Genomic DNA, 23,010 nt, shown 5'->3' with positions numbered 1-23,010 from the left:
TTTTTTTTTTTTTTTTTTTTTTTTTTTTTTTTTTTTTTTTGGTTTTTCGTTGTCAGGACATTCTTTCACAGCAGCAGAAGTGAAACTAGGACCATCAGGAAAAGCATTCCTCATTTTCTTAAGATCTCACTCTTTAGCTTAAGCTGGCCTCACTCTAGCTGAAGCTAGTCCTAAACACCTGATCCTATTGCTTCCATTGCCAAAGTAAGAGGTACATGTTAGCCATTACTCCTGGCCAAAAAAAGTGTTTCTGAGACCTATAGACCTGAATTTAAGTAAGTAGTCTGTTCAGTCTCCCTCCCTCCCTTCCTCCTTCCCTTTTTCCATCTCTCCGTCTCTGTGTCTCTGTCCCCTCACTCCCCACCCCCCAACCCAAGACAGGCTTTTTCTGTGTAGTTCTGACTGTCCTGGAACTCATTCTAGTCTCAAACTCAGAGATCTACCTGCCTCTGCCTCCTGAGTGCTTGGATTAAAGGTGTGCATCATTACTGCCGGGGTGTCTAAACACTTCTTGGCTTGGAGTCTGACTTTCAGTAAGTTAATTTGGTTCCTGTCCATTCAAGACCTTTTCTGTACAGTATTTATGATGCCAGATTTTGAAGTTACTGTGTAATTACTATATGAAGTGATAATGTAAATAAAGTTAGTGTCTTTTCCACACTTAGTATTTTACTGCTAAAGATTCGTTCTTCTCCTCTGTTGGGTTTTGCCAGCTTGTTCTTGAGGTGGTTTATTAGTTAATTCATTTGCAGAAAAGTGTTGTCCTGAAGGTATATCTGTAAGGAGCGAGAGCAGAACAGCTTAGTGGCCAGTTTGCCATGCTTTGCTGTATGGTGTGTACAGTGGTTGAGTAACAGCAATGTGCTCAGGTAAACCTTTAAGTGGTGTCTGGGCTCAAGGCTTGACAGATACTCATTCTTCGTAGGCAACATATAGCTTATTACATTATTCTTTTCACCACTGTGTATCCCTCTTAAAAAAAAACCAGATAAACAAACAACAACAAAAAATCCCTTCAAACATGTGAAAAATGCTTGGCCCAGGAACAGAACAGAAATGGACTAGGTCATATGGGGAAATTAGTCCCCTTGAGAGAGGTATTGGGGAAGACATGGGGGTGTGAGAAGTTCGATGTTGTGGATCGAAAATTTTAGTCATGTTTGGAGTAGTACAGGTTGGGTTGGGTTGGGTTGAGAAGAAGCTTCTATCAGACAGGATCAGAGCAGTTTGCAGTTGATTTTGATGAGAACTTTGGGTTCCAGAGTGACAGGAACAAACAGATTTATATGTTAGGATGGTTCCACTGGAGTCACAGGGCTCATAAGGAAGGTGTCACAGTTACCTATCTGAGAAGGTGGAAGGACCCACACTTTGTCATCATCCTCATAGAGTAAGTAGCTGCTCTGCTATGGCTTAGCTAGCAAGACAGAGGGAGCAAACAAAGTTGAGCTCTGATAATGTTTTTACAGCATTCTAATTATGTTGTCCAGAAAAAGGCCTTAATTAAGGAGACAATGGAGGATTGATTTTTAAAGCCTGCTTGTGCAAGCTCTGACCATGAAAAGAAAGTCAAGGTTCCAATGGTCCAGGGGGCAGCAGGGCAGCTCCCTGGTCCTCTCTTTGGTAACTAGTTTATGAAGTTCTTCTGGCTCCTTTCCCCTATCGAGTGAACTGTCATCTGTTGCTTTGAGTCAGGCATACTCTCTTCTAGAACCATGAAAACCCCTAAAACTTAAGCAAAACTGTATATGAATAAGTGGATTCCTGTCCCCCAAGATTCATCAGGATGGAGGCCAGAGAAGAGATGCGACCTTCCTTGGTGTTAGGCTGTACTTACCTGACACACTGGAATGATGTCCATAAGGAAAGAGCAGTTAGTTACATTTAAAACAGCCATCTGTATGCAGCCCAACCTGTCAGGTAAACTCGTCTACATTGTGTCCTGAGAGCATCAAGTAGCAATTAAAAAAAAATTTTTTTTTCTTAAATTCACTTTGGGCCCCTACCCTTAAAGGTGAATGGATAAAAGGACACGGCTTGGGAGCCTCCAAGGCCAGCCAGGTGTTTGGGACTTTGATTGGACTGTCATATCTTCAGCATGCGGTGTAACATTAGACTACGCTAAAGGTTATAAAGACTGTTAAGGGTAGTTTAATTCTAATTAGTTCTCCAGAAAAAGACCTTAATTTAATTAGGGAGACAATGGAGGATTGATTTTTTTTACATGGAAGGGAGGAAGTTTTTACATGGCTGTGAGATAGTGTCTCTTTTGGAGTGCTTGGATTAAGTTAGGAGTGAGATATAAAACAGCACATTTGTGATGTCCTAGTGAGCACCTACCTTAGAGCAGGGCAGTAGGGCAACTGTGGCCTGATTGTTGAGATACAAGCTGTTTCAGGTACTAGATTGGAATACAGATCATAGCTGAACCTGTAGAAATGTGAGATATCTGATGTACCTGCGGAAGAATTTAGGGAGGAGATATTGGAGATGGACTATCTCAAACTCTTGACTCCTGTTAGGGGCAAAGAGTCATGAGTAACAGAGATAGAATAAATGATTGGATGACTTAGACATCACAGTAGACCTGGACAGTTTCAGATGTTATTCCCAGATTTTGGGCCTGGGTTTAGTTGTGACTTCAGTGCTAGCAAAAAGTTGACATTCTGCTTAGTTAGATGGAAAATTAATTTGCATTTTGCTTTCTTTTCTTTCTTTCTTTTTTTTCTTTTTCTTTTTTTCTTTTGGTTTTTCCGAGACAGGGTTTCCTCTGTGTAGCCCTGGCTGTCCTGGAACTCACTCTGTAGACCAGGCTGGCCTCGAACTCAGAAATCTGCCTGCCTCTGCCTCCCAAGTGCTGGGATTACAGGATGTGCCACACTGCCTGGCCCACATTTTGCTTTCTATGGAAGAAGAAACATTACTTATAGGGAGTAATACACTTGAGCCAGGGGGCTGAAGTAACAACCTTTAAGTTGGTACTGTCTATGTGGAAGCTATTTTCGACAGTTCAGGATTGATTCTGTGTTTGGCAAAGAGTTGGTGTCTTTGATCTCATCTGTCCTAGAACTTTGCTTTTTACTAGTTTATAGGAAAACATTGTTACTTTTCTAGTTTTTTTAAAAACAAATTTTTTATTAGATATTTTCTTCATTTACATTTCAAATGCTATCCCAAAAGTCCCCTATATACTCCCAACTTTTCTAGTTTTATTTTGTCCCTCAGTATCCAAATTACTGTAGGTAGTCTAGGATTGTGGAGATAGATTTAATGTTAGGGTCCAGAGCTCTTTCTTGTAAGTTCAGGTGATAACTAGAGAAGGCAATGTGAGTTAGGGGGAAATTGCTCAGATATTCTTAATTGTTCATTTGCAGCTCAGCCAGAGCCTGTTAGTGGTGAGATGGGTATGACACAGTTTGTGAAATTTACTTTCCTGGAAAATTCAGAGAGGAGATAGGAATCATGGCTACTGTTGGCAGTAGACAGAAGTAAATGTAAGAGTCAGTTGCTCAACTCATTTCCTCCAATTCCCGATACTGACTTCCATATTATCTTGAAGGCATGAAGATTGACGAGATATTATATATTCCCTATTGTTTTGTCTTTAATTGTGTTTGTTTGTGGGCATGTACTATGTGGCTGTCAAAGGACAACTTTATGGAGTGGATTCTTTCCACCTTCATATGGGCTCCACTCCAAGAATTGAACTCAGGTCACCAAGCTTGCGCCTTTAGTTGCTGAGCCATCTTTCTTTCTTTTTTCCTTTTTTAAAATTTTATTATTTATTTATTTATTTGTTTGTTTGTTTATTATATGTAAGTACACTGTAGCTGACTTCAGATACACCAGAAGAGGGCATCAGATCTCCCTATGGATGGTTGCAAACCACCATGTGGTTGCTGGGATTTCAACTCAGTACCTTCGGAAGAGCAGTCAGTGCTCTTAGCCGCTGAGCCATCTCTCCAGCCCCCTGAGCCATCTTTCTGATCCTAATTTCCTGTTTAAAAATAAAACAAACAAACAAAAGTCCCCAAATAATTTTTGATTCACTTATCTGTCTATCAAGTTTAAAGGATCTTCATGAAGGGCTCTAGTGCTAAGAGCTGGGGATTGTTGAGTAAGAGTAGCTTCCTGTCCTTTTGGGCTCATAAGTGGTTTAGAGAATAGCATACTTGATACTGTTGGGAGAATGAAAGTAAGTATCAAGTCCTGCATTATACACACACACACACACACACACACACACACACACACACACTGGCCTCGAACTCAGAAATCCGCCTGTCTCTGCCTCCCAAGTGCTGGGATTAAAGGTGTGTGCTACCACCGCCCTGCCCTGCATTATATTTTATTTTAATATGTGTTTTGACTTTGTTTTTTGAGACAGGATGTCACTGAGTGATCCTGATTGGGCTGGAACTCAGAGATCCATCTGCCTCTTCCTCCTGAGTGCTCAGACTAAAGGCATGCATCACTGTGCCTGGCAGTCTTTTGTTTGTTTGTTTGTTTTTGAGACAGTTCTCACTTTGTAGCAGTGCTGGCTTCCAACCCTTGTAGTCTTTCTGACTGAGCTTCTTGAGTCTTGGGTATGCACTACTCTTCCTAGCTAATAATTTTAAGTGAACATCCCTGCATTGTAAGAATATTGGTCTAGTGCTGTGCATTGTAAAATTTGGAGGTCCCCCAAACCACCATAGATTAAATTATTTGTAAGAACTATTCACAAAGCTAAAGAAGAAGAAGAAAACAAACAAACAAACAAACAAAAATCCCAGGTCCTTAGGGTTTCAAATATGAGCCTTGACTGGCTGTGTACTGTGCTAAGAAGGTGCAGGGTTATTTTGTATTATACCATTTATTATATCAAAAGGATAACAGACTAAAATCAGGAATGGGAAGCATACAGGGAGAGTCCAGAAGAGACCTGTGTGAGACCCTTCTGCTCTCCTAATGGACTCCGTGGTCAGTTCTTGTTCACTCATATCAGTATGTGGCAACACACATGGAGTAGAGATATGGTACCCAGGTTTTTGTTGGGGAAGCGGGTCATAACATCTGGCACTAGTATGACTTACCATTCCAGAGGAGGTCTGGAATCCTGCCCTTCAAGATCCTCAGGCAATCAGATACTTTTTTTTTTTTTCCTTTAAATTTAAGCTGTTTGGGATTTACACATAGCATGGGTTTTAACATATCCGTGCTACTGAGTCCTATGGCTTTCCAGAGTCCTTTGCAGTCTACACATTGCTCCCTCCTGGTCAGACCTGGTCACTGTCTGACTGGTTTGTCTTTCTAACAGTGCAGTGGAATCAGAGCTTTTGCAAACTTTTTTTTTTTTTTAAATCAATATGCATTTTAAACTCCTCCATACAGTCCCACCCCTCTCCCCTTTTGTTTTGTTTTGGACAGTGTCTCACTATGTAGCCCTGGCTTGCCTAGAACTCACAGAGATTGGAAGATCTGCCTGCCAGTCTCCTGACTTCTGGGATTAAAATTGTGTGACACCAGATAAAGACAGCTTTTCCAGGCAGGAGATTCTCAGATCTTAATGTTCTCTCTTAGTAGTTAGGCAAAGGCTCCAACCTTTCTTTGGGCAAAATAATCCTTTTTGGGCATGAGAGATGGCTCAGGGGTTAAGAGCATTGACAGCTGTTCTGAGGACCCAGGTTCAATTCTCAGCATTCCCATGGTGGCTTATAACTGTTATTTCAGTTCCAGGAGACTTGAGCCTCCTTTCTGGCTTCTGTAGGTACCAGGCCTGCAAGTAATGCACAGACAAATATGCAGGCAAAAATACCACGCACCCCATAAACAGACAATTCTTGAGTTCATGAGACTTAGAGAAGCAAATTATTTTTGTTATTAAAGAATTCAAGAAATCAGTTTCTTTTTGATAGAGAATATGTCCTATCTATGTGTAGTGTCATTTAAAGTGAAGCTATTGTGTATAGTGATGCACAATTCTAGTCCCACATACTAGAGGTTAAGGCAGTATGATTGCTTGGGACCGGATTAGGCAACAGAATGATATTCTACCTCAAAACAAGCAAACACCAAAATAAAACCTCCAGAAAATGAAAACATTACATTTTTAAAAACACAAGTGAGCATGACTCTTAAGTGTGTCTATCATGTTTGACATCTGTCCTAACATATAAATCTTTTAGGGATTTAAATAAAGAACAGGCATCATGCTGAGAAATAGATCTTTTTTTTTTTTTGAATTGTAAAACATTTTGGCAGGTTGTAATGTGATAATTCAATAGGTAAAAATTATCCAGCATAAATGTAAAAGAGAAACGTGTCAGCACTACCTGTAGTAGATGCCGTTGGATTCATTTCTGTGAACAGAGGTAGAGGCTCATTATGATATGGGTGTGGACTTGCATCAAAGGACAGTTGCTGGGCAGTTCAGCAGGAAGAATGTTATTTGCTGACAAGGTTGATAGGGAATATGAGAGAAAGAGGAGAGTCAAGGGTGGCATTGTTGGCTTTGGACCTTAGCATCTAAATAGGGAGGAGACTGTAAACTGAGGTAGTGAACTGTAAAGGCTGTTATTTATTCATTTATTTTGAGACAGGGTCTTAACTTGTCTTTGAGACATCTGTTGAACATTTTGTCCACTTTTATTAACAATGCTTCTAAGATGGTCTTTATAAATGGACTTAGTTTTTCAGGTTTAGTCAGGAAAATTGAAACTACCTTAGATTTATTTTAAATATATGGAATTAGATGGCCCAATCGGCCATCATTGGGAAGAGAGGCCCCTTGGTCTTGTAAACTTTATATGATCCAGCACAGGTGAAGGCCAGGGCCGAGTAGCGGGAGTGGGTGGGTAGGGGAGGGCATAGGGAACTTTTGGGATAGCATTTGAAGTGTAAATAAAGAAAATAATAATAATAATAAAAAAATGGAATTAGGTCTTCCTTGATAGAGGTGAAAATACCAGGGAATGAGTACTTTCCAGGAGTGTCTCTGGGGTTAGTCATGCTGGGCAGTCAGCCACTACTGGTTGCCATGGTTTCTCGGGTATTTCTCAGAGGCTGCTGGGAATTTTTAGAGGCTACATAAGGTCTTGGTTTTATAATTTCCTTTCTATACACCGACCAACCTAAGCATAGAGTTTTCTTTCGTCAAACCAGTTTTGCAAAAGTTTCTTTCTCTGTTATTTCTCTCAGTGATTTATAGAAAGTGGGAGTTTTTGGGATATGGCTCCCATATCTCTATGCTGCAAGTGGTGAAGCATTGATGTAGGGCTGACAGCCAGTCATTTGGTTTTACAGATAGGGTTCAGAAGATAAGTCTGAGATGGAGTAAGCATGCTTATAGCATGTCAGGTAGTAATGCCTAGGAGGCAGGCAGAGATAGAGATGGAAGGATAGAGCCTTGTGGAGCTCTAGAATTGATTTTGGGAGAAGAGGAGGGGCTGCTTGAAGGATGGAAAGAAGCCTAGAGAAGATGACAGATTGAATAGCAAGCATCCTTTGGGCTTATAGTCTGTAGTAATCTTGAGTGGGAGTTCTCATGGTTGGACTGAAGAGATACATGGAAGAAAGTTTGTGATGTTGAGCATATTGTGTGTGTACATATTTATGGGATTATTTGTGTCACAACTGCTGTAATGTCTTTGGAATAGGTCTTTTTTTTTTTTTTTTTGGTTTCTCGAGACAGGGTTTCTCTGTATTACCCTGGCTGTCTTGGAACTCACTTTGTAGACCAGGTTGGCCTTGAACTCAGAAATCCTCCTGCCTCTGTTTCTGCCTCCCAAGTGCTGGGATTAAAGGCAGGCGCCACAACTGCCCAGCTAGATAGTTATTATATTTACAGTATTATAGGACTGACTTGTCTGGACATCCTTTGCTGAGGGAATTGAGTTTCTCTGGTTCTTCCTAGGCAGAATGCATTTGTGTATCTCCCATGGTTTGAATATCATGGTAGGAGATTATGAATTATTTAAATTTGGTGATCCGCTGGTGGTCTGCATTACAGTCTTCCTAGAGTCACTGCTGCTGTTTAGTTTTCCATAAAAAGTAGCTTTTTTATTCGTTCTATCCATTCTGCCTTTGCTTTTCAAGTAAGTGTCAGGTGGAGCCTGCTTACCTGTTTACTTTGACCTAGAGCCCTTTGTTTTGTATGCTGTTCCACTGCCCAGTGCTGGTCTCCAGTTTCAGCAAGACCTTGATGCCCAAATGACAGGTGTGTGTCCCTTGATGATGCAACTGTATCAGCCTCCCCAGTTGATACAGGAGGTCCTCTAGGTTACTTGTTAAATCTGATCCTTAAGTGTATCCTTTTGATGTCTCTTTTCATAAGGCTTTATTTGGTATCTTTTTCAGATACATCACATCACCCTTATCATATATTGTGACAGCAATTAGGTCTTCTAAATATGCTCTAAAAGTGGCCTTCCTTGTCTTCAACATACTGTGTGTGTTAATTACTTCAGTATGAGGTTTCTTTTCATTTCTTCTTTTAAGAACTAGGGATCAAACTTAGGGTTTTGTGGGTGCTTGGTATTATACCCCAGCTTCCCTTTTACCTTTTATTTTGACATAAGTTCTTGTAGGGTTGTTCAGCCTAGTCTTGAACTCCTGATTCTCCTGCCTTCACTTCCTAAGCACTGGGATTAGTCATTTGCTACCACATTTTGAACTTTAAATAATTGTGCTCCAGCCTCTCAAGTAACAGGGGTTACTGTTGTGTCCACTAGCCCTGCCTGAGAGTGTTTCTTTACTTGAAGTGCAAAGTGGAACTGTGGTGGCTAGATCAATCAGAAAGCCAGATTCCGTATAAACCTCTAATGTTAGAACTTGGCTGACTGAGGCAGGGTTGATAGTGCGAGGCTAGCCTGGTCTATATAGTGAATTTAAAGCTAGTTTGTGCTGTAAAGTGAAACTGTTTTTTGTTTGTTTTTGTTTGTTTGTTTGTTTGTTTGTTGTTTTTTAAAGCTGGTGGTGGCACATCTAATCACAGCACTTTTGGGACACAGAGGCATGCAGTTCTCTGTGAGTTTGAGGACATCTTGGTCTATAGATCAAGTTTCAGGACAGCCAGGACTACAGAGAAATCCTGTCTTGAAAAATCAAACACCCACCCACCCACCCACTCACCCACTTAACCCACTCACCCACTCACCCATCCAAGAGAAAAAAAGAATCGGGTTAGACAGACACGTGGGTCCTGCTTCCAGATTTGAACCCTCTTTAAAGTAATTTCCTTCCTCACATATTATGTGAACATTTTCATAACTCTTATAAATTAATAGATAGTTCTTAGTTTGTGGATAGTCATAAATAAAACCTATTGCTTTTAGGGCAGAATCTTCCTTGTTTTGTGCAAGAGGAGCTCCTAATCTTAGTTGCTTCCTGACTCTCCTCATTACTCTAAGGATTAGAAAGCAGTTTCTGTGTCGCTGGTTCTGCATACAAAATGAACATCTTTTTGCTAATACTCCCTTTTCAGAAGTCAGTAAGTTCATGGCTTCTTTTTCTGGCTTAGTGTGTTTAGAATGGCTCAGTATCAATTGTACAGCAGCCCTGTCCTAACCCTGGCATATGATGAATGACACACAGTATTCTGACCATGACAAGTTCCACATTCTAGAAATATAATATTTTTGGCTAGGAGCTAATTTTGAAATAAAAGAACTTTTGGTTTGCCCAGGTGAATTTTATAATTACACCAATATTGATTTTGGAGTTGTGGGTGGGTTCAGATAAGGTTTCACAGTATGTTCCAGACTAGCCTAGAATTTCCTTTGTAGACTAGGCTGACTTTGAACTCAGAGAGACCCATCTGCCTATGCCTCCTGAATGCTGGAAGTAAAGGTGTGTGCCACCATGATTGGTCATACCAACATTCTTGATTTGTTGTGGTGGTATTTTGTTTGTTTGTTTGTTTGTTTAGGACATTACTTCTCACCTATGTTCTTGCAGAATATAGGTAACAGCTAGTCTAAGTATAGAAGTTGGTAGACTAGCTAAAAGATAAGTCCCTTTGAAGTGGTAGTTTGTTTTGGACAATGGAGAGTGTTACAAATTGAAGCAGAATAGAAAGGAAAAATGATGGAAACATGAGGAAAGATTGGTTAAAAGTCAAGGATTTTGATAATAATTGACAAAAAACCAAACTGATGGCAGGATTATCTACTGTCCTAGTCTCATTTCTGTTGCTTTGATAAAATGCCACAAAAAAGTGAGTCTGTTAAATGCATTAAAGATGGGCCTAGAGAGATGGCTGAGTGGTTGAGAGCACTGACTACTTTACCAGAGGTCTTGAGATCAATTTCCAGCAACCACATCGTGGCTCACAACCATCTTTAATGGGATCCGATGCCCTTTTCTGGTGTGTCTGAAGACAGCTACAGTGTACTCATACAGATAAAATTAAATCTTTATTTTAAAAAAATGCATTAAAAATAGCTTCAGAAGCACCAAAAATTGTTAGTGTCATATTAAGTTAATTTGACCAAGAGTGAACAAGTTTGAATTTTCCACTTCTTTTCCTGTCTTCCATCTGTCTACAGTTGTGGTTTCTGGCCTGTCTGTACTCTATTGTGTGAGTTTGAATCCATGCCTGCCTGAATGCTGTCTTGTGAATCTGTCCCTGATAAAGGACTTTGCTATTTATTTTATTAAACAGCACAGAAAGTACCACATGGAAAGGAATGAGGGTTAGTTTACAAAAATCTTTAACAGAGCTTTATAGGAGATGTTGAAACTTTACTAATTCCCACTGATCCAGATATCAAACAATGTTGTAGCCATCACTGCAAACAGACTATATCCATGCTGCTTTCAACGCTTATGGTGGATATTTATCATAATCACTTTGGATTCATTTGCTGTTTTCAGCAAATTATAACCATAACACACACACACACACACACACACACACACACACACACACAAAACTCTGGGTCAGGGAGTAGGAACAGTAAATTAAATTAAACCTATGTATTACCTTATGTTGTAAAAATTAATTATATGGAAAATCCAAGGCAAACAATGTTGGTTGTTACACTGTTCTCTTAAAAGCACAGTAAATAGGCTGTGTATGCACAGCAGGATAGTAGTCTTAAGTGATCTGAAAGTGTATTACTAGTTTGAGCTGTGAGGTTGAATAGAAGTTCCAGTCTCTTAGAATGTAAAAGAGTGCTTTATAATACTGCATTTACCACAAAAAAGCAACTTGGAGGAAAAGGGTTATTTTAATTCACATTTGTATGCATGTATGTCTGTGTACTGTGTATCTGTTTGGTGTCCCCAGAGACCAGAAGAGAATATTAGATTTCCTGTAACTGGAGTTACAGGTTGTTGTGAGCTGCCATGTGGGTGCTGAGAATTGAACTTGGGTTCTTAGGAAGAGCAGCCAGGGCTCAGCTATTTCTCCATTTCATATTTGTTTTAATAGAAATGTTAATATGGCTTATATAGGAACTCAGAATAGCTGTGTAAATATGGGTGCTAAGAAATCAGTGCTTGTATCTTTTAATTTCTTCCTTGTTTATCATGTGACCTTGGATAATTTGCTGATATTGTTAAGACTTAACTTTCCTTCTGTGTGAAATGTGAATAGTGTCAGTGAGCTGAATGTGCCAACTCTTTGAACATGTGAATACAGCATGGTGGGCACTTGTAGTAGTGAGTGATGGATGGTAGGAACGCTGACTGGGGTGGATTACATGTTAGAGTGAGAAGCTTTTGAAGCATGGTGGCAATAGCAAAAACATGAGAGAGTAGAGTTTTAAGGACTCTGCCTATTTGCTTGTATCACTCTTAAAATATATTTGTTCATGCTAAAAGGATAGGAGTCTCATTTTACAGATAGCTTTGGAAAGTTGAAAATGTATTTCATTTTGTAATAAGTCAGGTTTCAGTTTTTTTTTATCTATCTGGAGCAAATGTAAGCATCTTAATTACATAGTTTGTAGACTATCTACTTTAGGCCCTGTTTAAGCTAGTTCATGCTGACATTTTTTATCAGTTTCTATAGTTTATATTCTTTAAAAAAAAAAATCTTTATTGATTCTTTGTGGCTTTCCTGTCATTACCCCAGACCCACTCATCTCTCTGTCCCTTTGTAGCTACTCTCCATTCTTGTAGTCCACCCCCCAAAATAAACAAAACAAAAAGGGGAAGCTGTACTGTGTCACAATGTGTTCCTTTTGTCCACACATTTATTTACAAATGTTGATTGCAATGAGTCATTGATTTGATTCAGGGCCTCTGGCTTCTGCTACAATTACTAATACTGGATTCTCACTGTGACTGCTCTAGGATGTCCTGTTGTTGACCTGTGTCATGGAGATCCTGCAGTTTTGGATCTGCAGGACCTGTCCTTTTACCATATTCCAGCAGTTTATAGATGGGGTAGATGTTGGGGTGGGCCAACTCAAAGCCCTGAATCTGGGCCTGGGTGGTAGCTGAGTTTGTCTGCCCTGTCTAGCTCATCTAATGCTGCAGCCAGCAAAGGGTAGGGCTAGTTCTTCTGCTCTCATGCCCTTGGGGCCAGCACACCTCCGTCCCCCAACACACCAGGGCCAATTCTACTGTGCTGTTTAGGTGAGGTACAGGCACTCTTCTGAATGCCAAAACCAGTGAGGAGTGGGGCCCTCACTGTGCAGCTTTGGACATTAACATGGACTTACCCTGGAACTCAGACCAGGGACATCTGCATGGCCTTTGGTGGTAATATGGGCCGTGAACTTCGACACAGACTCCTGCTGCATGGCCACAGACCCATACATGGCCCTCAGTGGCAGTATGGGCCAAGACTTCATCATGGCCTCAGGTGTCAGGGCAGGCTATTCACATCAGGCTGTTCTTCTTCACCTTCTTCCTCCAGTTCCACCTTTCTTCATAGTGCTCAAACTGTCTGCTTCTTTTTCTCTCCCGTCTATCTATCACATACTTGCACATTGTAGTGGCTTCCACTGCGGGCAGGCCTCTGGGTGTCTTTCATCTACCTGAGCAGCATGGTGGTGGGCAGGCCTCTCCTGGTTTATACTTTTAAATAAGATTGGATTACAAGCCAGGCAGTGGTGGCACACGCCTTTAATCCTAGTACTAGGAAGGCAGAGGCAGGTGGATTTCTGAGTTCGAGGCCAGCCTGGTCTACAGAGTGAGTTCCAGGACACCAGGGCTATACAGAGAAACCCTGTCTTGAAAAAGAAAAAAAAAAAAAATCCGCCCCCCCCCCCAAAAAAAAAGATTGGATTACGAAACAGAACATAATATATCTTAAGTTACCCTTGCTAAAATAGTAATCAGTGGGCTTAGTGCTGCTAGAATGCTTTTAATGCTTAATATTGGCTCACTGTACATTATAAAATAGTTATGGGGCTGAAGAGATGTTAAAGTGACTAAGAGCAGTGGTCGCTCTTCCAGAGGACCTGGGTTTGATTCCCATCATCGACATGGAGCCTCACAACAGTCTGTATCTCCAGTTCCCTCTCCTCCCATTTTTCCCTCATAACTTATAGTGTGCTTTTTTCTTAAAAAACATTTAATGTTGCAAGTATATGCTGGTGTAGGCAAAGGGTAGGTAGAACTTCTTCGGGAAGCGTTAAGTATATATGTTTTGCGTTAGGCTATTTTGTATGGCCTTTTGTCAGGGAGTTCTGTGTTGGTGTCATTAGTTTTACTTATTAGGCTAACAGTTTCCTGCAGGGAAAAGATGTGATGCCAGATTCTGGTACTTGATTGCATTGTGTTGTGGGAGCTGGAGTCATTGACTTGCCTACCTCTGTGTGAAAGGTACTCTGTCTTTTCCAGAGACTGGCTCTTGGTCTGCTCTCAGGTGGGTAGAGGGAACCAGATGGAGGCAGGCTGCTAGGGCTCTCACTGCAGCCAGGCACTTTAACACTGTCACCTCACTCAGGGCTGCTGCTTCTGAGACTTTTTTTTACTCTACTGTGAAAATGGAATTGGTACTTCAACTTTTCAGTTCCTGGCCTATAGTCTGCTAAATCATTGGCTGTGCTTCCTTCCCACTTTAAATTTGTCTCTCTTCTGTCCAGAATATTGTCCCTCCTTCAGTATTCCTATTTGTTTTGATGTTAATCTTAGCCTTTTCAGTTCCTCAGTTTCCACTCCTTTTAGTTCTCACACATTTGTGTTTGATTTTTGAACTTTATCTCTTTAGCATAGTTTTAGTGGGAACAAGCAGGTTTGTGTGTTGTTGCTTATCTTCAACTTTGCCATCGTTTCAGCAGGTTATGCTTGTTGATTGCCTAATAGTTTTCAGTTACTTGTATACATCCTTTTTACTGGGTGCTGATTTGCAAATAGCTTCTATGTGTTAAGTTCATTCATTGCCTAGCACTTTATATGTTAGACAGGAGGATAACATGCTCAAGAGGGTGAGCATGGTAAGACTTTATAAGAGGAGTAAAATGGACTGATGGTTAAGCTTAGTGTTAGAACATTTACTTAACCCAGCAGCTCTGTTGAATAAATAAGTAAAAAGCAGTGAAGTAAAGATGTTTATGTGCTGGGCGTGGTGGCGCATGCCTTTAATCCTAGCACTTGGGAGGCAGAGGCAGGTGGATTTCTGAGTTCGAGGCCAGCCTGGTCTACAAAGTGAGTTCCAGGACAGCCAGGGCTATACAGAGAAACCCTGTCTCGAAAAACCAAAAAAAAAAAAAAAAAAAAAGATGTTTATGTATGTGTACATTCTGTCTCTTCCAGGTCTCTGGGCTACAATGAAAAGAACAAACAGATACTAGGAATATTTTTAAAAACAGCTATTTGATTTCTTCTCAAAGTCACTGCTACCTTCTGAGCTGTGAGTATATTTCTCTTATTTGTGCCTTGGTGTTGCCTTTTATTTTTCTTTCCCTTGTCCACAGCCTCTGATATATAGTAGCAACAGAAGAACATAAATGATTGGTAGGGTCAGAGAAGACTTGTAAGTTGTATGTTGATTCTTTGTATATTTTAATATTAGCATTATGATATTGCTTGTTAAAGAATAGTTGTTGGAAAACACTGGACATTGTAAACACTCTGAGCTACAGTTACTTATTAAATAACTACAGTCACTTTAGGAACAAGATCTGCTGTTCTCTGTGCCATATTTACATAAACTCAAAATAGAAGTTAATGGATTCTAAGTTATAAGTGTTGGTATTAGGTTCATATTTTTTATAGCTTTAGAAGCATATTCCTTACTGGTGTTTTATTCTCATGAATACTGGCTTCAGATTTTGGTCTCATGTTTTATTTATTTATTTGTTTGTTTATTTATTTATTTGTTGTTTTTTTTTTCGAGACAGGGTTTCTCTGTGTAGCCCTAGCTGTCCTGGAACTAACTCTATAGACCAGGCTGTCCTCAAACTCAAAGATCCTCGTGCCTCTGCCTCCCAAGTGCTGGGATTAAAGGCGTGTGCTACCACTCCCCAGCTCATGGATTATTTATAATAGCTCTACTTACCTTGGGGAATATATCCTGTACCCCCAACTGGATGCCTGAAACTACAGATAGGATCAGACCATATATATGTTATATATGCTTTTTCCTATGCAAACATGTGTGGTCATGCCCATCTTTTTAACATAGGTGCTGGAATCCAAACTCAGGTTCTTAGCAATTGATCTTTACCTACTAAGTACCAGCCCTACTTTAAGTTATTTTTTTTCTACCTAAACCTAGTTTCTCATCTGACCTAGAGGTTTATTTAAGATTTCATCCTAGGAGATTGTTAGGAAGAAACTTTAAGATACGTCTAATATATAGTCAATACTCAGTATCATTAGCAGTTGTATTATTTAGGGTCATTATTCCTGTGTGGAAACATCATGACCAAAAGCAGCTCTAGGAGGAAAAGGTTTATTTTACTTTTTCTTACCACAGTTCATCATTGGAAACCAAGGCAGGAACTCAAATGAGACAGGAACTTGGAGTTAGGAGCTGATCCACAGACCATGGAGGGATGTTGCTTACTGGCTTGCTCTCATGGCTTGTTCAGCCTGCTTTATGGTAGAACCTAGGATCACCAGCCCAGGGATGATACTATCTTCAATGGGCTGGGCCTTCCTCCATCAATCACTTATGAAGAAAATGCCCTTTAAGCTGGGCATAGTGGGACACACCTTTAAGTCCAATACTTGGGAACCAGAGGCAGGCATATCTCTGTGAGTTTGAGACCAGTTTGGTCTACATAGTTGATTTCTTGTCTCAGTTTTAAAAATGAAAGACAGAAAATACCCATCAGGCTTGCCTGCTTGCCACCTGATCTTATGGAGGCAGTTTCTCAACTGAGATTCCTTCCTCTCAGATGACTTTAGTTTGTGACATAAAACTAGCTACAAAGGCAGTTATTCCAGATGATATTTTCTACAGTACAAACAGTGGGATTGACCTTGAAGGAGATTACTTGACATGTAAATTGTTAAACTTGTTTGGATTCTTCTTCACATTTGGGAGATTATAGACTTGAACTTTCCTAAGTTTGTCTTATTCTTAGAGCCTACTTTCTGGTAGATCTGGTAATAAACCAAGGACAAAGTTGATGATAAGAGATTCAAAAATCTCTCTTCTCGTGTTGACATCAGTGAATATTTGTTTTTATTTTTTAATAGACAAGTTTTGTCACACACAAAAGTAGTTTCTGTACAGGTAGGAGATAAGGGGGTAGAGTTGCATATGAGAGAGACTTATGATCTAGACATAACCACTACTCAAACGTGTAGTCATTCTATGTGTTTGCTAGGTGCTGTGCATGCAGCCCAACATAAAAGGTTCATAGTATTATGGCTCCTGTGTGTGAGGAAGATCAGGTTGAGGAAGCTGCTTTTTTCAGAATGAATAGCTGACACATGTTAGAGCTGGTAGTGTGTATGAATTCTAGCTGTCTTTGATGAGCACATCCTTTATACTGTATCACTCTGCCATTAAAGTGGGTAGCAGTCTGCTCCTAGCCTTTATTTCCTAGAAGATTTAAAAATAGAGAAAGAGGGGTTGGAAAGATGGCCTAGTAGTTAAGAGCACTAGCTATTCTTTCAGAGGATCCCTGAAGAAGGGGTCTTCTTAGTGGGGGAAGGTAACGGGAGCAAAAGCCTGGGATTGTAGAAATGACTTGTTAGATTTCACTGAATTAAAAGTCTTGTCTGCTGGGACTTTTACTGGATTGTACATACTATACTGCCTTAATACAGACAGTACCTTGCAAATTTTAAACCAGATTACATGGGAATTAGGCTCACATTATTAAATATGGATGACAGATTTTTTATTATAGTCCTAAGACTTGAACATAGAGCATATTAGACCACGTGTATCCAAAGGGTAAATTTAAAAGTGTGTTTCATATCTTGCTTCATGAGGAAATCTTTTAAGAATACTTGTCACAGAAATAATGACTTTGGCCTTGGGGTATCCAAGCCAATTAATTCACTGGGTGTAGGAGTCAGTGCTATAGTGCTGCCTCAGTTTTGATTTCCAGGAATTGGATGAATTCTAGGAGAAACTTAGGAAATTGCTTGCTAATATGCTTATCTTTGGAGAGGGCAATTGGGGCATGGGAACATGTCTTTGAGGCATGCAAGAATACCTGTAGAACCCCAGGGAAAACCAGCTTTCAAGGATGAGATGGTGGAAAGCCAGACGTTGATGAATTGCTTGTTTTTGAAAAGAAGTATTGCTTATATAGAAATGCTGAGACAGATAATTAGAAATATGGCTTACACATAGTCTTTGCAATTGCAGATATCACAGTGCCTTTCATGTGAATGCATATAATTCATGGATGGGTGGGGCCTTGTATTGAGCTCAGTTTTAAGCTTCCCATTTACACCTAGGTATGTGGAGAACACACATTTCAGTCATGACATTGTGTTCCAAGAATTTTAGCTAGAACATTATAGTCACAGTCATTATAGCTGCCATTTGTGTGTTAGGTGAATTATGAATCTTATTTCTTATGTATGTGCCATAGTATTCATGTGTTGCTGTAGTGTTCCTCACTTTCTACCTTCTTTAAATTGTTGTCTCTTCTGATTAGCTGGCTTTTGAGCTTCCTGGGATTCTTGTGTCTGCCTCCTGTCCTGAAAGGAGTGTTGGGAGTATAGATGCTTGTGCTACAAATCTGGGTTTAAAAAAAAGATTTTTTTTTTTTTTAATTTATTTATTATATGTAAGTACACTGTAGCTGTCTTCAGACACTCCAGAAGAGGGCGCCAGACCTCGTTACGAATGGTTGTGAGCCACCTTGTGGTTGCTGGGATTTGAACTCCGGACCTTCGGAAGAGCAGTCGGGTGCTCTTACCTGCTGAGCCATCTCACCAGCCCAAAAGATTGATTTTTAATTTGTGGTGTGTGTACCTGTTGAATGCAGTTATCTGTGGAGGTAAGAGGCATTGGATTCCTTGCAGCTGTAGTTACAAGCTGTTTTGAGTTTCCTGATGTGGAGTAATGGGAACTGAACTTGCATCTTCTGCAAGAGACTCAGTCACTCTCTTGGTTTTTTGAGATAGTGTCTTCCTATGTAGTGCCGGCTGGCCTTAAACTCACTATGTAGACCAGGCTGGCCCCAAATTCACAGAGATCCTTCTGCTTCTGTTTCCCTTGTCATAGGATAAAGGTAAATAGGACTGAGTCATCTCTCTGGGCTGCACACTTGACTTCATAAAGGATGATAGTGAGTTCTGGGATTTTAACTCACTGTTTTTTGGAGACAGTTTTTCTGTAACCCTGGCTGTCCTGGAACTCACTCTGTAAACAGGCTGGCCTTGAACTCAGAAATTCGCCTGCTTCTGCCTCCCGAGTGCTGGGATTATAAAGGCATGTGCCACCACACCTGGCCTGGCCTGAATTCACATTCTTCATGTGCACACAAAACGCTTTAAAGTAGTGCTTTTATGTTTTCATTTCATCGATGAGAAACTGAGTCTCAAGAAATTTGCAGAGTTCCTTTCCCTACCTACAGCAGTGCCAACTTCTGCAGTTCTTTTGATTAAAGCTTAATCTTGTGCTTACTCCAATGAACAGGTGGTGGTCATGCATTTAACAGATAGGGGAATAGTGCCATCTACCGAGCTACTTCTAATTTGCATTTCCTTTTTAAATGGGTTGACTTGTTGAATACATTATCGTTTCTGTAATGTTTGCAAATAATATCCAGTTCCTTGTTTATACACACACTGAGAGTTTATCTTCACCAAATACTTGTAAATGTCAAACATGGTGATATACCTTGCACTCCCAGCATTCTGAGGGGTGTGTGTGATGGGCAGGAGTGACAGTTCGATTGGATTTATAGTCTTTGTGGAAATGTACCTCTGGGTGTGTCTGTGAGAATTTTTACAGCAAGGTCTAACTGAAGAGGGAGGACTCATCCTGAGTATGGATGACACTATCCCTCAGCTTGGAGACCCAGGGGCATGAAGGAGAAAGCAGTTGAGTCACATGATTCATCCTTGCCTATAGCTTTCCTTCTCCTCCTCTTCCTCTTCCTCTTCTTACTCCTCCTCTTCCTCTTCTTACTCCTCTTATTTTAAAATTTATTTTTATTTTATGTGTACTGGTGCTTTGCCTGCATATATGTCTGTGTGAGGGGGTTAGATCCACTGGAACTAGAGTTACAGACAGTTGTGAGCTACTATGTAAATGCTGAAAATTGAACCCAGGTCCTCTGGAAGAGCATCCAGTGCTCTTAACCACTAAGCCATCTTTTCAGAATTTTTTTTTTTTCTTCGAGACAGGGTTTCTCTGTATAGCCCTGGCTGTCCTGGAACTCACTTTGTAGACCAGGCTGGCCTCAAACTCAGAAATCCNCCTGCCTCTGCCTCCCGAGTGCTGGGATTAAAGACATGCGCCACCACGCCTGGCCCTCTTTTGGTTTTTCGAGACAGGGTTTCTCAATGTAGCCCTGGCTGTCCTGGAACTCACTCTGTAGACCAGGCTGGCCTTGAACTCAGAAATCCGCCTGCCTGTGCTTCCTGAGTGCTGGGATTAATCAGAATTTAAAAAAAAAAATTATTATATGTAAGTATACTGTAGCTGTCTTCAAACTTACCAGAAAAGGGTGTCCGGTCTCATTATGGATGGTTGTGAGCCACATGTGGTTGCTGGGATTTNAACTCAGGACCTTTGGGAGAGCAGTTAGTGCTCTTAACCACTGAGCCATCTCTCCAGCCCCCAGAATTTTGTTTTTTTAAAACAGGTCTCACTATGTAGCCCTGGCTGGCCTGGAACTCCCTGTGTAGACCAGGCTGTCCTCTAACTCCAAGAGCTCCGCCTGTCTCTGCTTCTTGAGCACTGGGATTAAAGTGCTCAATACACTTGGCAGTTGTTCGAATCTTGAGTATGGATTCATTGTGACCAGCTGCTTGATGTTCCTACCCCTGTGCCTTCCTTCTATGATGGACTGTACCCTTACTGTGAGCCACATTAGACCCTTTTTCCCTGAGTTGCTGCCTTTTTAAAGAAATAATTTGCCCCTCCTTTTTTAGATTATAAATAATTGCATCATTTCTTCCTTTCCTTTGTTTTCTCTAAACCCTCCCATTTATCTCCCCTTGGTTTTTTTCAATTAAATCTCTTTAATTTTTGTTGTTTGTGTATGTGTGTTCCTAAACACACAGTATAATCTGTTTAATCTGCATAATGTTTCTTGTGTTTCTGTGTTATCAGGGCTCAGCTTTGGTATTCTATAACCAGTTGATATGCTTTTTCCTGGAGAAGGCTTTCTTTATTCTTAGCGTTTCTTAGTTGCCTTTTGGGTTGCTTCTTATAGGTGTTTGTCACAATAGTAGTAAAAACGGTAAGTCACTTAATGTCACAGTGAATTTAGGGCCGGTCTGGGTTATACATTCTTGTTCAAAGAACAAAACAAATGGCCACAGTGGGGAAGAGTTTCATTTCCTGAGAAATGCAAGCAGCAGTACCTAAGATTCTTACTTTCAGGTTTCGAGAAAAGCAGGGACGTGTTCTAGTTTCCTTCTACTTGTTTTTGCGCAGTCTACCATATTAGTTGTTTGGAGCAAATAGAGTGTTGTACAGTGGCAAGGAGATATTTTATTGTCAAATTATATTCGTTTCTTTTCTTTTTTCTTTTTTTGATTTTTCTGTGTATCCCTGACTGTCCTGGAACTCTGTAGACTAGGCTGGCCTCAAAGTCATAGATTCACCTACCCCTGTCTTCTGAGTGCTGGGTTAAAGGCACCTGGCTTGAACATTTTTTTATTGATAAACTATTAAAAACATGGTTGGGGGTAGTGAGGTGATTCAGTAGATACAGGCAATTGTATCTAATGATTTCAGTTTGATCCCTAGAGCCATGTAAAGGTAGAGGAAGGAAAGAACTACACAAGGTTGTTCTCTAACCTCCACAAGCTGGTGTATACATACACGCACAGGATGGTAATACATAAATAAAAAGTTTTAAATGTAGGACAATTAAAAATCAAAGCTGAGCCGGGCGTGGTGGTGCACGCCTTTAATCCCAGCACTCGGGAGGCAGAGGCAGGTGGATTTCTGAGTTCGAGGCCAGCCTGGTCTACAAAGTGAGTTCCAGGACAGCCAGGGCTATACAGAGAAACCCTGTCTCGAAAAACCAAAAAAAAAAAAAAACACCAAAGATGGTGAAAATGGATATTTCATCCATTTTGTATGTATGACAATAATACAGAAAAGGGTATTTCACATTAGTAGCTATTAGAAAAGGCAGATTATAACTGCAGTGAGGTCTGCTTATATTAACTAATCACTAAACAGGGTGATTCTGTCAAGTGACAAGTGTGTGGAACAAATGAAACTCTGCTTTACTGTGAGAGACAATTTGGAATTTTTTTTTTTTTTTTTTAGAAGTTGGACATAATACTTGTTATATGATTTTGCAGCCCTCTTCCTGGGTGTTTCCCCAAGGAAGATGAAAACACATGCTCACATAGAACTCTTCATAGGAGAATTTGTAGCAGCTTGGTTCCTAGTCAGTGGGAACAGTTCAGATGCCCATTCCTTGGTAAATGAGCAGATTTAGTACAGCCCTACAGTGAAACCAATTTAGATACACCAAGTAGTTAACTGATAATGGCAGACAACAGAAGGGATAAATCTACAAATCAAGGAATACCACCGAGCGATGGTGATTCTGTTTAAGACTGATCCCTGGTGCTGGAGAGATGGCTCAACAGTTAAGAGTGTTGGCTGCTCTTCCAGAGGTCCTGAGTTCAATTTCCAGCAACCACGTAGTGGCTCACAACCATCTGCAGTAGAATCTGATTATGCAGACAGACCACTCACACACATAAATTATGTAAATAAATATAATAAAAAAAAACAAAAACCTGAACCATAAGAGCAGATCTGTGGCTGCCTGCTACTGAGGAGAACCTGTAAAAAAGGTAGTGAGGGCAATACTTGGGCTTGGGGAGAAGCCTGTGTCTTCAGTGTGTTGCTCTGCAGCACTAGTGTTTGTCAGAAATCATGGAGCTAATTCTACCCAAGAAACAAGGTTTTAAAAAAAGAGAACAATGGCTGGGTGTGCTAGTATACATTATAATCCTAGTATTTGCCACCAAGGCTGACAACCTTGAATTTGATCTCCTAGGTTCACATGGTAGAAGAGAACAAGTTGTCTTCTGATCTCTACACTGACATTATCACACTCACCTCTACACAGTAACCTACCCAGACTCACAAACACGAAAAACAAACACATAAATGTTTGCTCAGTTTTTTTTTTAAAAAATATGTTAGCTAACTATCAATCAGCAAGTCCGTTTATTTAGTTCCTGATTCTTTCTTTGGTGGATTGTATTCTGGAAGTATGAGTCAGATAACCCCTTTCTCTCTTATGTTGCTTTTGATCACAGTGTTTCATCACAGCAACAGAATGCCATTAGAATAAAATTCAACAAAAGAAAATGCAAAAGGGAAAATGTTACTTATTACAAACAAGTCAGGCGTTCTGTGATAATGACATGTGAACAAAGTATTTTGATGCAGTTATATGGTGATATATATATATATATATATATATATATATATATATATATATATATATA

At 40.2% G+C, this 23,010-nt stretch overlaps 1 protein-coding gene across 16 annotated transcripts in view; it reads left to right on the top strand.

Moving 5' to 3' along the window:
- Ptk2 (protein tyrosine kinase 2) overlaps positions 1 to 23,010 on the top strand; it is a 203,730-nt gene that overhangs the window by 13,001 nt on the left and 167,719 nt on the right. For all 16 annotated transcript variants that reach the window (XM_021216199.2, XM_029548063.1, XM_021216196.2 and 13 more), the window contains exon 2: positions 14,692 to 14,788. The gene's annotated coding sequence lies outside the window, so the exon portion shown is untranslated. The remainder of the gene's footprint in view (positions 1 to 14,691; positions 14,789 to 23,010) is intronic.

The sequence above is a fragment of the Mus pahari genome, chromosome 17 (assembly GCF_900095145.1).
Source record: "Mus pahari chromosome 17, PAHARI_EIJ_v1.1, whole genome shotgun sequence".
Lineage (NCBI taxonomy): Eukaryota > Metazoa > Chordata > Mammalia > Rodentia > Muridae > Mus > Mus pahari.
Note: the sequence above shows the minus strand (reverse complement) of the source record. Positions and strands in the feature narration are given on the sequence as shown.